We start from the raw sequence: 14,896 nt of genomic DNA, 5'->3' as shown, positions 1-14,896 counted from the left end.
GTTCTTTAGCCATGAAAGATAATGTCTCAGTATGAGTCTGGAAATGCTCTTAAAATGAATATATTACCTCTACACGCAAAGTAGAATTTAAGCAATTACCCTCGTTAATTAATCAAGATACTGTTTACCTTAACGGTTGATACATGCTTTGGAGAAGAATTTAATGCATGAAGGTTTACTTTGTGGCTTTTAGTTACTCAGTCGTGTCTGACTCTTTGCAACCCCATGGACTGTAGCCTACCAGGCTCCTCTGTCCATTGAATCCAAGCAAGAATACTGGAGTGGGTTGCCATTCCCTTCTCCAGTGATCTCCCGGACCCAGGGATCAAACCTGGGTCTTCTGCAATGCAGGCAGATTCTCTACCATTTGAACCACCAGGGAAGTCCACAAAGGTTTACTTTACTTGGATATTATTTTTATTCTCATTTTGCCAGTTCTTTGGGTACTCATTATTTACTAGGGCGGAATAAGAATTTGGGTGCAAAAAGCTTATTTTGGAAGTGATCCCAGCTAACATGATCATGGAGGGGGAAGTGAGGCTGGCAGAAGCGGAGCACCACTCAGGGCGCCTTGGAGCAGTCACCGCCAAGGTCAGCTGGGCCCAGCCCCACCGGGGTCCCCCTGGGACAGTGCTGGAACGTGTGAGTTTTGAGCAGCCTTATCCATCCAGCCCTGCACTATTCAACTATCATCACTTTCCACATGTGGTACCATGTGAGGAAGATTGGGAAGTGTTGCTATGAAGGATGGCCGACAGAGATGTGGAGTCCTAACCGGGACAGGGGAACATCTGAGTTAAGTTAGGGGGTCAGGAGGTGTGAGGTTGGGTGGAGGCTTAAAGTCTGTGTCTACTTGGAAAACTTCTGGGAAAGAGTCATTAGGGTAAAAACAGTGTCAATAGGGGGAAAACACAGGGAGGCAAATACAAGTTGCCATCAGAATTGTCTCAGAGTGAAACAGACCACTTGTGAAGGGCAGTGTGTTAGCTCATTTGATTCTAGAATAGTCTTGAAGATTGAGACCTTTACTTTTTCCCTCAACCCCCAATCAAACTATACTGTGTCAGATGAGAGAAAGGACATTTCAGAGGTTTTGATACTCACCCAAGGTCACAAAGCCAGTGTCAGCAAGCACATGGGTTAGAGCTTGAGCTGTTTGTGCTGGAGCCCGTTCTCCTTTCCTCGTTCCAGACCAAACCTGTTCTCTCTCCCAGGAAGTGTTCAGGCAGAGACTGGTTGAATACCTGGAAATCAGGAGGGATTCTCATACCATGGTAAAAGAGTAAAATGACTTCCAAGTTTTCTGCCATTAATGATTCCGTAAACTGGTAAAATAACTGTCGTGTGCTAAGCCCTCAATATTTCTTCCTTTAATTTGAGAATTGTTTATTTCTTAAGAATTTAAATTCTTATTTTAGTGGACATTAAGTGTTTTGAATTACCTTTGATCTGATACTGGAAACACCTGTTTTGTTAACTGTTTCTAGTATTCATTATTAGCCTCTCTCTTTAAGTGTTAGTTGCTCAGTCGTGTCCAGCTCTTTGCGACTCCGTGGATTGTAGCCCACCAGGCTCTTCTGTCCATGAGATTCTCCAGGCAAGAATACTGGAGTGGGTAGCCATTCCCTTTCTCAGGGAATATTCCCCACCCAGGGATCGAACCCAGGTCTCTTGCATTGCAGGTGGATTCTTTAATGTCTAAGTACCAGGGAAGCCCCAGCATCTTTTTTTAAGGAGACTGACATACGCTGTTTGAATCAGTTTAGGGAACCAGAGATGATTACAAATAATCCAGTAAGAAACCGTGTAAATTAATAAAGGCTAGAAATGGAAACACAAGAGAAATCCAGCCAGAAAATGCAGAAGGACAGATTATATTGCACTGTGTCCGGGGAAAGCTGTGAGAGCCGCATGAAAGGAGACTGAAGTGAGAGGGCGGCAGCTGAGCCGTCGGAGCTGGGCGTGTGCGAGCGGAAACCATCCTGTTAGTGCGCTCGCTGCTGTTTGGGCTTGAAAAGAAGGACGCTTCTCGTTTCTGGCTTTGCAGTTTACGCGAGATGGATTTAGAAGAGCCCAAGGAAAGTTATTAAAGTGTTGGGGTGGGCGAAAGGGTCTGTGAATCAAGCAAGCTGTCACTCCCTCTGTCTCCTGGTTGGGAGGGCGGCATCTTCCTCCCGGGTCCAAAGAAACGGCTTCATCTCCTTTTCCCTCCGAGCCCGCACGGTGGTGCTCCACTAACTGCCCTCTAGTGGGACGTAAGGATATTACATTAGGACCAAAGGGAGGGTGCATTCTTTTGAGCTCATGTGAATATTTCAAATATCAAGGCTTTTAAAACATCATGCGACATGAAAATGTCTATACACAAAAGGTGAAAAAATGCTGCCTCATAGTCAAGATTAACATCGTTGGAAAGAAAGTGAATTTCATTCAATATTTTTTTCTATTAAGCTTTAAGAAAAATTCTAATACACCAGGTTTTGGGGGCATTTATGAGGATTTTAACTTTTATTATTATAACTTTTGGCTGCCAACACCATTAAGAAGCTGTTTTTCCACGTTTGTACATAGTCTTTCATTTTCATCTCCAACGTGGGTAAGTCGTGGATCAGTAATTCTATCAAATGCAATGAAAAAGAAAAAGAGAAAGGCAAGTGTAATGAAATTCCACTTGTGGAACCAAGAGAACAAGACTAGAGTTAAAAGCAGAAGGTGTTACTGCATCTAAGTTTGTACTGCTCGCCCTCCACAATCCAATAAATCGAGAGAGGAGGTGTTGGGGCAAGGAATAGCAACTTTATTCAGAAAGCCCTCAGATTGAGAAGATGATGGTCTAGAGTCCTAAAGAACCATCTTACCGAGTTAGAATGCAGGCTTCTTTTATACTGAAAGGGGTGGGGGTATGGTTGGTTGTTGCAAGCTTCTAGGTGCTGGCCAGACCCCGGAGGATATGTAATAATCCTTTTTTCTTGCAGCTGTCCAAGTAGCTCTGGTCAGATTGCTCCTGTAAACCTCCACAAGACAAATGTTACTCTCTGATCTGAAACTTTTTATCTCTACATGAATGGGAAAGCATTACACCTTTAAAGGTCAGAGTCCTGAAAATGGGTGCTCCTGTATATTGCAGGCTACAGGCAGCATTCCTTTACAGAAGGTGCAGAGCTAACAATACTGAGTTCAGGCAACGGACTTAGAGCTAAAGGATCAGAGGCAACGCGGGGTGAGGTTTGCTCTTCCCTGTGACGTTGCTGCTGGATGGTTTCCGACACCTGAGGCACAATCTTGAATAAATTTTTTTTTTCCTCCCAAACCCAGTCATGGATCAATCCAAATATTTGCATTCTCCAGTCTTCCACTTGAACTGCCAAGCTGCTAGAGAAGCATCACGTAGCAGGGCTTTGCTTTGGTGTCATGTCAACGTCAAAGTTTTGTATGGAGGGTTGGAATTTTGGAGAGATGGCAACTTGAACGCATTCTTCCTCGCTGTCAGGGTCACCTGGCACAGCTTCCTCTGAGCCCCGGGTTCCAGCTCTGATGAGGCTCGAGGGTGCCAGCTCTTTCTGAGTCCTCATGAAGAAGCCAGCGGACTTTCCCCCCAGGCCCCACCTGGAACTCCTCTTCATCCCCACCTAAGGATAACGAAAATGTCCACAGACATGGTGTTCCTAATAGCAAAACTGAAAACAATCCACACATCAGTTAGTAACAAAGCAAATTGATGAGCTGTGATACATCTGTGCAGGTTTCAGCAGTGATGAAGAAATAACTAGACTGCATGTTTCCCATGAAAATAAGCGAGTATTATTTATAGATAACAGGAATTTAATAACTGAAATAATTCTATATATAAACTCACTAGTGTGTGTGTGTGTGTGTGTGTGTGTATATATATATATATATATATATACATATATGTAGTAAAAACTAATGGATAGTGGCTACTTTTAGGAAGGGAAAAGCATGTCGGGGGTGATACATACAGGGGCTTTAGTTATAACTGTAAATCTTGATTTGTGAGCTGAGCGTTGGGTGGACACATGATCATTAAGACCCAATGTGCTCTTTTTTGCATGTCTCAGACAAGTAAAAGGAGAACAGGGTAGAAGACGGAGGAGGAGAGGTGATGAGGGAAGATGAGGGGGACATTGAGTGGGGAGGAGAGAAAAGAAAGAAGAAGACCAACTCGGAAGGACCAGGACCAGGAGCTCACAAGCCAGCGAGGTCCACGAGGTTTATGGTTTAGGCAAGAAGCCACCATCTCAGAGACTCAGCACAAAGACAGGGACCACTAGGAGGAGGAGTCTACAGGCAGAGTGTGTGACGGCTCGGAAATAAGACACAGTAGAAATGGTAAGAAGGCACCTGTTCAAAGTGAGCAGATTCACGCATCCAACGTGTATTGGAGATTTATTAGCTGTACGTGCCTTGCCCTCTTTCAGTGCACAGCAGCAAACAGAACAGCCAAGCACGTACCCCGGCAGGATTGAGGTGTCACAGGTGAATTTGTTCTGTGTCCAACTTGCGAACTTCCCACCTGGCATCCAAGAAGGGAGGGAGATTGATTTATCCTACAAAGATGCACTGAACACTTTAGAGATGGCATGTTCGCACATCCCTGAGTGCTGGGGAGATGAGATGAAGATGCCTTGAAGGAGCTCACAGTTGGCTGGGGAGGACCGTGTGTGCACTCACACATTGCATGCAGGGTGCTGGAGGGATGCACTAGGTACCCCGAGAACTCAGAGGTGGAGGGGGTGCTTCTGCTTGGAAATAGAGTTGATGGTCTTGCAGAAAAATGGTGGTAATTGATGTCGTGGTCCCTGCAAGGGTTGGAAAAGAATTTTCAGACGTGAGGCAGAATGAGAGGGAAATAGAGTTCATTAGAGTGGGAGATGCTGTTAGAACAGCGGGCCAGCTCAACGGAGAACCGATGTTGAACAGGGGTCCTTAGTTCACTTTTATAGCCAGGGTACAAGGAGTGGGATAGGGGTCTTGTGGGTCATTTGCTGATTGGATGAGGGGAAGAGTAGGGCAGATACCTTCTCCCTGGTGGTAGGGAGGGGAGGCAGGTTATACTGTTCCATTAATCGTTACAGCATGGGGGAGGGAAGGATGATAAGGGTCTGGTTTTTCCATTCCTGCGTTCCAAGACCCTCCTTGGTTTTATCTGCTCTTTCGTCCTTGGGTCACCACGATTGAGTCAGTTACACATTGCTGCTGCTGCTGCTGCTGCTAAGTCGCTTCAGTCATGTCCGACTCTGTGTGACCTCATAGACGGCAGCCCACCAGGCTCCGCCGTCCCTGGGATTCTCCAGGCAAGAACACTGGAGTGGGTTGCCATTTCCTTCTGCAATGCATGAAAGTGAAAAGTGAAAGTGAAGTCGCTCAGTCATGTCTGACTCTCCGCGACCCCATGGACTGCAGCCCACCAGGCTCCTCCGTCCATGGGATTTTCCAGGCAGGAGGACTGAAGTGGGGTGCCATTGCCCTCTCCCCAGTTACTCATTAAGTGGATTAGAGAGTCTCTCTGTGGAGCGTATATGTAAGGTTAATTAAAGCGTCTGCTTGTGGAACATATATGTAAAGTTAGCTGTATGTACAAGGCTTTAAGACCAGAACTTTACTCCATGGCTCAAGACATCTCTTTCTTTCTCTCTCCCCAGTTTTACTGAGATGTAATTGACATACAGCACTGTATCAGTTTAAGGTATATAACATAATGATTTTACTTACATCATGAAATGATGATGTTGCAGGAAGGGGGACCCGTTCCAGGGCCCAAAACTGGGCTCTTGTCTAACACTCCGAAATGAATTGTCCGAGGAGACACATGTGCTGACAAAGCAAGAGATTTTATTGGGAAAGGGCACCCAGGTGGAGAGCAGTAGGGTAAGGGAACCCAGGAGAACAGCTCTGTCTCATGGCTTACAGTCTTGGGTTTTATGGTGATGGGATTAGTTTCCGGGTGGTCTTTGGCCAATCATTCTAATTCAGAGTCTTTTCCTGGTGGCGCACACATCGCTCAGCCAAGATGGATGCTAGCAAGAGGGATTCTGGGAAGTGGATGGACACGCGGTGTCTCCTTTTGACCTTTCCCGAACTCTTCCGGTTGGTGGTGGCTTATTAGTTCTGTATTCTTTAACAGGATCTCCTGTCATAAGACAACTCATGCGAATGGTTACTATGGTGCCTGACCAGGATGGGCGGTTTCAATCAGTGTGCTTCCCCTAACAATGACAACCATAGCTTTAGTGAACATCCATCATCTTATATAGATACATTAAAGAAATAGGGGGAAAAAAGTGTTTTTTCTTTGTAATGAGAACTCAGGATTTACTCTCTTAATTTCATATACAATGTACGGCAGTATTGTTATAAAGTCCAAGCTTGCTCTGCTTGCCACTTGATAGGCCAATAAAGCCTAGAGATGAAGTGTTGAGGCAAGGGATATGACTTTATTTGGAAAACTGGCTGATGGAGAATCTGGCAGACTAGTGTCTCAAAATAACCACCTTGTCTGGGGCCTGGATGTCAGGTTCTCTTATGAATCAGAGATGGGGGAGATGAGGAAACAAAGTAGAAAGACCATTTAATTCTTGTGAATATCTCCTAGGCAGGGGGATGTGTTAGCTTCATTTTCTTATAGCCATTTCACAGGTCATGTGAAATGGAATACCTTCTGCCATGTCAGTAAACAAGGATATCACAGTTATCTGTGATTCTGGCCATCTAAACACGACTTTCTGAGCCACGCTGACAAGCGGCGCTGCTGTTTACACAGGAGACTTAAGGATGTCACAGTCATTCACAGGTGGGCAGAGTCAGGTTTCTCCCTGCAAGCTCAACGAAGACACTTTAGTTGAGTGTCAGGCAGAGGCGGGTAGGGCTCCCTGAGGCAGGTCATTATGCATGCGTGTATAACAAAAGCGCCTCTTCGAGGGTGAGACACAAATTCCAGAGTCAAATTTAACCCTTCCCGATTACATCAATACACAATACACAAGAATACACAGAAGAATTGTACAAAAAAAGATCTTCACGACCCAGATAATCACGATGGTGTGATCACTCACCTAGAGCCAGACATCCTGGAATGTGAAGTCAAGTGGACCTTAGGAAGCATCACTAAGAACCAAGCTAGTGGACGTGATGGAATTCCAGTTGAGCTATTTCAAATGCTAAAAGGTGGTGCTGTGAAAGTGCTGCACTCGATATGCCAGCAAAAACTCAGCAGTGGCCATAGGACTGGAAAAGGTCAGTTTTCATCCCAATCCCAAAGAAAGGCAATACCAAAGTATGCTCAAACTACCCCACAATTGCACTCATCTCACATGCTAGTAAAGTAATGCTCAAAATTCTCCAAGCCAGGCTTCAGCAATGCGTGAACCGTGAACTTCCAGATGTTCAAGCTGGTTTTAGAAGAGGCAGAGGAACCAGAGATCAAATTGCCAACATCCGTTGGGTCATCGAAAAAGCAAGAGAGTTCCCGAAAAACATCTATTTCTGCTTTATTGACTATGCCAAAGCCTTTGACTGTGTAGAGCTCAATAAACTGTGGAAAATTCTGAAAGAGATGGGAATACCAGACCACCTGACCTGCCTCTTGAGAAACCTGTATGCAGGTCAGGAAACAACAGTTAGAACTGGACATGGAAAAACAGACTGGTTCCAAATAGGAAAAGGAGTACGTCAAGGCTGTATTTTGTCACCCTGCTTATTTAACTTCTATGCAGAGTACATCGTGAGAAACGCTGGGCTGGAAAAAGCACAAGCTGGGATCAAGATTGCCGGGAGAAATATCAATAACCTCAAATATGCAGAAGACACTACCCTTACGGCAGAAAGTGAAGAAGAACTAAAGAGCTTCTTATGAAAGTGAAAGAGGAGAGTGAAAAAGTTGGCTTAAAGCTCAACATTCAGAAATCTAAGATCATGGCATCCAGTCCCATCACTTCATGGCAAATAGATGGGGAAACAGTGGAAACAGTGTCAGACTTTATTTTTCTGGGCTCCAAAATCACTGCAGATGGTGATTGCAGCCATGAAATTAAAAGACACTTACTCCTTGGAAGGAAAGTTATGACCAACCTAGATAGCATATTAAAAAGCAGAGACATTACCTTGCCAACAAAGGTCCGTCTAGTCAAGGCTATGGTTTTTCCAGTGGTCATGTATGGATGTGAGAGTTGGACTATAAAGAAAGCTGAGCGCCAAAGAATTGATGCTTTTGAACTGTGGTGTTGGAGAAGACTCTTAAGAGTCCCTTGGAATGCAAGGAGATCCAACCAGTGCATCCTAAAGGAGATCAGTCCTGGGTGTTCATTGGAAGGACTGATGTTGAAGCTGAAACTCCAATACTTTGGCCACCTGATGCGAAGAGTTGACTCATTGGCAAAGATCCTGATGCTGGGAAGGATTGGGGGCAGGAGGAGAGGGGGATGACAGAGGATGAGATGGTTGGATGGCATCACTGACTCGATGGACATGAGGTTGGGTAAACTCTGGTAGTTGGTGATGGACAGGGAGGCCTGGCGTGCTGTGCTTCACCGGATCGCAAAGAGTCGGACACGACTGAATGACTGAAATGAACTGAACTGAACTGATTACATCAATCCTCCCAGTCCGTGAGTGTAGTGTGTCTTTCCATCTTTTTGTATCATTTTCAATTTCTTTTGTCAGTGTCTTACAGTGTTCAGAGTACAGGCTTTTTACCTCCTTTTTGAAAAAATATATTTGATCTGTGTTTGGTCGTGCTGGGTCTTGGTTGCTGCAGGGCTCTCTCCACCTGTGGAGAGCAGGGGCTGCTCTGGTTCCAGTGTGAGCTTCTCATGCAGTGACCTCTCTTGTCATGGAGCCTGGGCTCTGGAATGCCAGGGCTTCCGTAGTTGTGGCTCTGGGGCGCGAGAAAGTAAAAGTCAAAGTCGCTCGGTCGTTTCAACTCTTTGCAACCCTGTGGACTAGACAGTCCATGGAATTTTCCAGGGCAGAATCCTGGAGTGGGTAGCTGTTCCCTTCTCCAGGGAATCTTCCCAACCCAGGGATCAAACCCACATCTCTTATGTCCCTTGAGTTGGCAGGCAGGTTCTCTACCACTGCGCCACCAACAGCTATGTCCTGAAATGTCTCATTAACAAAATCACATCAATATCTGTGACATTATGAGAGACATGATATATTATAAAATATGGACATGATGTGTCCTTGTTCTTGCTTTCTTAGGAGGTGTGGATGAGGGAGTGTCTTCAGCTCGGACAGGATCAAGGGTGTCAGCAGCTGGGGAAGGAAAAGGAACCTGATCGGGAACCACTCTTTTTTATTTATGAATTTATTTATTTTAATTGGAGGCTAATTACTTTACAATATTGTAGTGGTTTTGCCATACATTGACATGGATCCGCCATGGGTATACATGTGTTCCCCATCCTGAATCCCCTTCCCACCTCCCTCCCCATCCCATCCCCCTGGGTCATCCCAGTGCACCAGCCCCGAGCAACCTGTCTCATGCATCGAACCTGGACTGGTGATCCGTTTCATATATGATAAGACACATGTTTCAATGCCATTCTCTGAAATCATCCCACCCTCGCCCTCTCCCACAGAGTCCAAAAGACTGTTCTATGCATCTGTGTCTCTTTTGCTGTTTCACATATAGGGGTATCGTTACCATCTTTCTAAATTCCATATATATACGTTAGTATACTGTATTGGTGTTTTTCTTTCTGGCTTACTTCACTCTGTATAATAGGCTCCAGTTTCATCCACTTCATTAGAACTGATTCAAATGTATTCTTTTTAATGGCTGAGTAACATTCCATTGTGTATATGTACCACAGCTTCCTTATCCATCCGTCTGCTGATGGACATCTAGGTCGCTTCCATGTCCTGGCTATTATAGACAGTGCTGCGATGAACATTGGGGTACATGTGTCTCTTTCAGTTCTGGGCATACACACCAAGGAAACCAGAATTGAAAGAGACATGGGAATCACTCTTTTCATCAACATTGCTCTGGAGCTCTGTGGGGTATTTTCCCCTCCCTGAGTGACAATTGTATCGATGCATGAAGTAAATAAGAAAATACTCTCTATGTCTGCATTATTGATGATTTTTTATGCTTTCCACTTGCCAGTTATGTGCTGGGGGCCCCATGATGGCCCAGGGGCAGGACCTGAAGCATTCATTAGAAACAATAAGCTGAGACCACCTGTAGTGTTTTTTTTTGCTGCTCAAAGGGATTGTTGTTTGTGAAAACCCAAGCCCAACTCATTGAAGCCACGGTACTAGACATTTGGCTTCCAAAATGGTTTAAAAATCTTATTTCCAAGTCCCATCTTAAAAAAGACTTGAGTTCAGGAAGGCTTTTGGAAGGCAGAAAACACTCGTTAGAGCTGGAAAATCTTACTGTTTCCTTTACTGGTTTCTCTCTCTCTCTCTAATTTTGTTTAAATGTCTGGAAACTGCATTTTGTAGGTCTGGGAGGAAAAGTTAATCTCTGCTTCACTTCTTTGCAGTTCCCAGATAGGGTAATTTGCTTTTAAGCTGCAGGAAAATAGCTGAGGGAACTATTGGAGAAGTTTCTCTCAGCACTTGGAACACAGAAATCTTTTGTGGGTGAGTAAGTGCAGTGCCCTTGGGAGAATTTCCAGGAATTTATGACTGCTGGATTTATCCACCCCAGGGAAGATGTAGTCATCCCCGTTTTGGAGAACTCTGCTACCAGACTGAGGCAAGTTTCCGTTTGCATATAGGGAAACTTAGGAGAAAGTGGGCTGGGGTGGGCCAGAGGGAAACTCATGAATATCGTGAATGAAATTTGTGTCATTCACAGAAAATTTGAGGCCTGTCATCCTCGGTGCTCAGCTCCAAAGTGTAAAGTCACACAGAGGCCTGTCTTCAGGGAGCTCAGAGATGAACGGGTGAGACATTTCATGTGATGCTTGGGTTGATGGATCTCAGAGGAGATCTCAGCTGAGTCCTGAGGGAGGGATCCTAGACCGAAAGAGGTGGGGGAAAGGGCTTTCACCTTGTGGACAGCCCCCCGCCTGCACATGAGGTTGGCTGGGGCCTGTGAGTGGCTCGGGATGACCACAGGGAGGAGGAGGGTGAGGCTGCAGAGAGAGGGGCAGCCCAGGAGCCCCGAAGCCCCTTCTCTGCTGGCTGAGGAATCAGCCGCCTCTGCAGCTCTCCACAGGGACGCGGGGGTCCTGGGTGAGGAGGGGGGCTTTCCAAAGGGGCTTATTTCTTTAGACTTCATATTTTATCTTACAAAATTTAAAAATTCTCATTGGAGAAACTGTGGAAGTGGGAAAGGAGTCAAGAGAAAATATAAATCAGCTCTAATTTCACCACACAGACATTACCATTGCTAGTATTTTGGTATATATGGTGTAGAAGTTTTTGCATGTTTGTGATCATTTATATATAAAACTACATTTTTCTTTTTTCATTAGTACTAATTCCTGGGCATTTTATTGCTTTGTATTCTTTTTATGAATAACATGTAAAATGGGAATTGCCTGGTGGTCCAGGGGTTAGGATTCTGCACTCTCACTCCTGCGGACCTGGGTTCAATCCCTGGTTGGGGAGCTAAGATCTCTCAAGCTGTGGGGTGTGGCCTTAATAAATAAATACGTTAATTAATTAATATTTAAAATGTGAAATTATTTTAGATTTCTTGAAGGCTGTGCAAGAGTTCCTGTATGTCCTCCACTGAGCTGTCCCTATTAGCATTTTACCTTCTAACTCTCATCTCTGTCAAATGTCTTTACTTCCTTCCCTCACGTTTCCCCTGAGATTTCTGAAGTGACTGGTAACTAAATTGGAACACAGACCTATAATCCTGTGAGACTCAACTGCACCTGGCCAGAGCTCTCCTGCGGTCACCGGCTCGGCCTGGAGGAGCGGGGTTCTGGGCGAAGCAGGCCTGAAGGGGCCGTGCTGCTGGTCAGATGGTGCCCCCGGGGCCCTGGGTCTGGCCTGGCAGAAGCCACTCTGCGCACAGCTTCCAGGGGCGTGCTCCCTCGCTAAGGTGTTGATTAGTAATCTGCTCGTGCCCCTCCTTATAGTTTAGAAAAGCATGAAAACAGAGTTTCCGCATGATCTTGATCAGCTTAAACCCAGAGTCTGATCCGACATTTCCTGGCATAGCTCAAAGCCAATACAGGATGATTTACAATCTGTTCTAAAGTCCTGGGGTAAATCACTCTGTCCTCACAGATCATCCAAGGAGAGCATTAAGTGCCGGCAAAAGTCATCACTCATGATGGAAACAACCATCCCCAAGCCCAGTCCTGGACTCTGTACCTTCACCATCCAATGTGAGCTCTTCCTCTGAAAAACACTCTTAGTAATTTTTTGTTCTCTCTTAGGACCATTTTCATGGTGTGTGTGTGTGTATGTGTGTGTGTGTGTGTGGTGTATATATGTATTTCTTATCCTCTTCATTTTTACATATTGCACAGTGCCCAGAACAGTACCCAGTTATTACATAATAAATAATTTTTTTTATTTAGATTTATTATTTCTACACCCTGTCCCTTGGAGGAGTCATGGAGGCTCACAGCTTCTACAAATATATTTTAGTAATACATTTCAGTATGTAAATTCTGATATCTCCAGCTGCTTCCTAACTGGTTCTACATTAATAATCTAATTTCTAGTTTATATCTAGTAATTAGATCTAGTAATCTTATTTATAATTTGCAAATTACTAAAAGAATTACACTGGGAAAAACCTCTCTTTCAGTCTCTTCTTGTGATGGGCTGAGCTGCATCCCTTCCATATTCAAAAGTTGAAGTCCTAACCCCTAGTACCGAGAATATGACTGTTTGGAGATGGGGTCCTTGAAGAAGTGAATGAGGTAAAATGGGGTCACCTGGGTGGCTCTAATCTACCATGCCTAGGTGCCCCAGTAAGAGGAGGAGATTAGGATGCAGACCAGCACAGAGGGGAGCCAGCTTTTTGCAAGCTGAGGAGAGAGACCTCAGGAGAACCAGCGCAGGTGACACCTTGATTTTGGACTTCTTGCCTCAAAGCTGTGAGGGGCTACCCAGTCTGCGGTGCTCTTGGGGCAGCCCAAGCAGAGTACGCTTCCTTCACCCAGACTCTGAGCTGGCTTTCCCTGGGCACCTCCGTACTTCCGCCGCCTGCTAACCGCCTCTAGGCACACATCCCTGAGGCCTCTTTTCCGGCGCTCCGCTCCCCTGACCATCACTCAGTGTGTGCTGTGGCTTTCTCTCCCTGTCACTGGCACTGCTGGTCCAGTCCAGTTCAGTGTGGAGCCTTACTTAACAGTCTGCATGCTTTCCTCTTCATACCCAGATCTCCACCTCCGATTTCTTTTTTGACACGCGCCCAAATGTTCTCTGGGAGCATCTCACTCTGCATGATCAACGTCAGACCACATTCTAGCTCACATCATTGCCTCTGCAGGGGGCGTCCTTCCATTCCCTGTGGCCTGCTCACCTGTGGCTCTGGACATGTAAGTCCACATCTTCTTGCTCACTTCTCATTTGACCTCTACTTCTGACTTTGGTGTAGGTCCTTAACATCCATAGTCTCAACCTCTTTCTGATCTTTCTGCGCTTTTTCTACACCAGCTATAGTTTAGAGCAGGAATCTTCAACCTTTTTGACACCGGGGATTAGTATCATGGAAGACAATTTTTCCACAGACCAGGAGGAGTGAGGATGGTTTGGGGATGATTTAAGTGCATTACATTTATTGCGCACTTTATTTCTAATGTAATGCCACTGTTGATTTGACGGGAGGTACCGGTCTACGGTAGGTTGGGTACTCATGGTTTAGAATATTAAATTAATTTTGACTACCCCCTGATGCTTCTAACCAACGAGGTGCTTCTCCTTGTAGCCTACTACAGATACAGGCAGACACTGACAATTCACCTAGGGTCACGTTAGAGGTTTTGGTTGAGCCTCAGTCTTTTATTATCTTTGAACCTTTGGGAGAGTTGGATAACATTTTTCTGGTCTCAACTCTAAAATGAAGTTTGTTGTTGTTTAGTTGCTAAGTCATGTCTGACTCTTTGCGACCCCATGCACTGCAGCATGCCAGGCTCCTTGTCCATCACTATCTTCCGGAGTTTGCTCAAACTCATATCCATTGAGTTGATGGTGCCATCCAACAATCTCATCCTCTGTTATCCCCTTCTCCTCCTGCCCTCAATCTTTCCCACCATCAGGGTCTTTTCCAGTGAGTTGGCTTTTCGCATCAGGTGGCCAAAATATTGGAGCTTCAGCTTCAGCATGAGTCCTCCAGTGAATATTCAGGAATGATTTCCTTTAGGATTGACTGGTTTGAAGTGAAGATAATAGTATTTAACTTCAGTTGAGCTTTATGAAGAAAAACAGATTAAATATATTAAAATTTGTAAGGCACTAAGAAATCACTATCTGGGATTATTGTTCGTTGGCCTTCCTGAAATTTCCCATGTTGCCTTTTCTTGCCACTGGTCCTGTCTTCCCAAGTATCTGGTAACCTCTGTGAACTCAGATCATGTGTCATGTATGCTTTCTGACTCCTATAGCACCTAGTTGTTTCTTAATAAATATTGAAAAAATTTAAAAAGCTAAGTTGTAAAATCACAGAAGATGAAAAACCTTATAAGCAGCGTGCACTTGGCGTGAAAAGGTTCTGGTTTATCCTTGTTTTTCTAGCATGATTACTATAGCACCCTCCTCACTCTCAAAAATGTGCTTATTTGGGAAATAAATTATATGGTTACCCTCACCATGAATGACTGCTTAAACAGAATTGTGGTAGTTTATTTCATGAGGATAAAAGGTCACAGGGCAAACTTCCTTTGTAAGAAGAAAAGCCCGAGATAAAGACAGATGAAGCCAAAAGTAAAACTTCTATTTGGGAGAATAGTTCAGC

General features: G+C 44.8%; 1 long non-coding RNA gene across 1 annotated transcript in view; it reads left to right on the top strand.

Moving 5' to 3' along the window:
- Window positions 1-8,061: 8,061 nt before the first annotated feature.
- Window positions 8,062-14,896, top strand: part of LOC145517397 (uncharacterized) — a 30,371-nt gene continuing 23,536 nt past the window's right edge. Inside the window, exons 1-4 of the long non-coding RNA XR_014062012.1 lie at window positions 8,062-10,726; window positions 10,829-10,916; window positions 12,217-12,317; window positions 12,746-12,860. This is a non-coding gene — a long non-coding RNA (uncharacterized LOC145517397). The remainder of the gene's footprint in view (window positions 10,727-10,828; window positions 10,917-12,216; window positions 12,318-12,745; window positions 12,861-14,896) is intronic.

The sequence above is a fragment of the Giraffa tippelskirchi genome, chromosome 8 (assembly GCF_054371585.1).
Source record: "Giraffa tippelskirchi isolate mGirTip1 chromosome 8, T2T-mGirTip1v1.2.pri, whole genome shotgun sequence".
Lineage (NCBI taxonomy): Eukaryota > Metazoa > Chordata > Mammalia > Artiodactyla > Giraffidae > Giraffa > Giraffa tippelskirchi.
The sequence above is the reverse complement of the archived record's forward strand: the minus strand, read 5'-3'. Positions and strand labels throughout refer to the sequence as shown.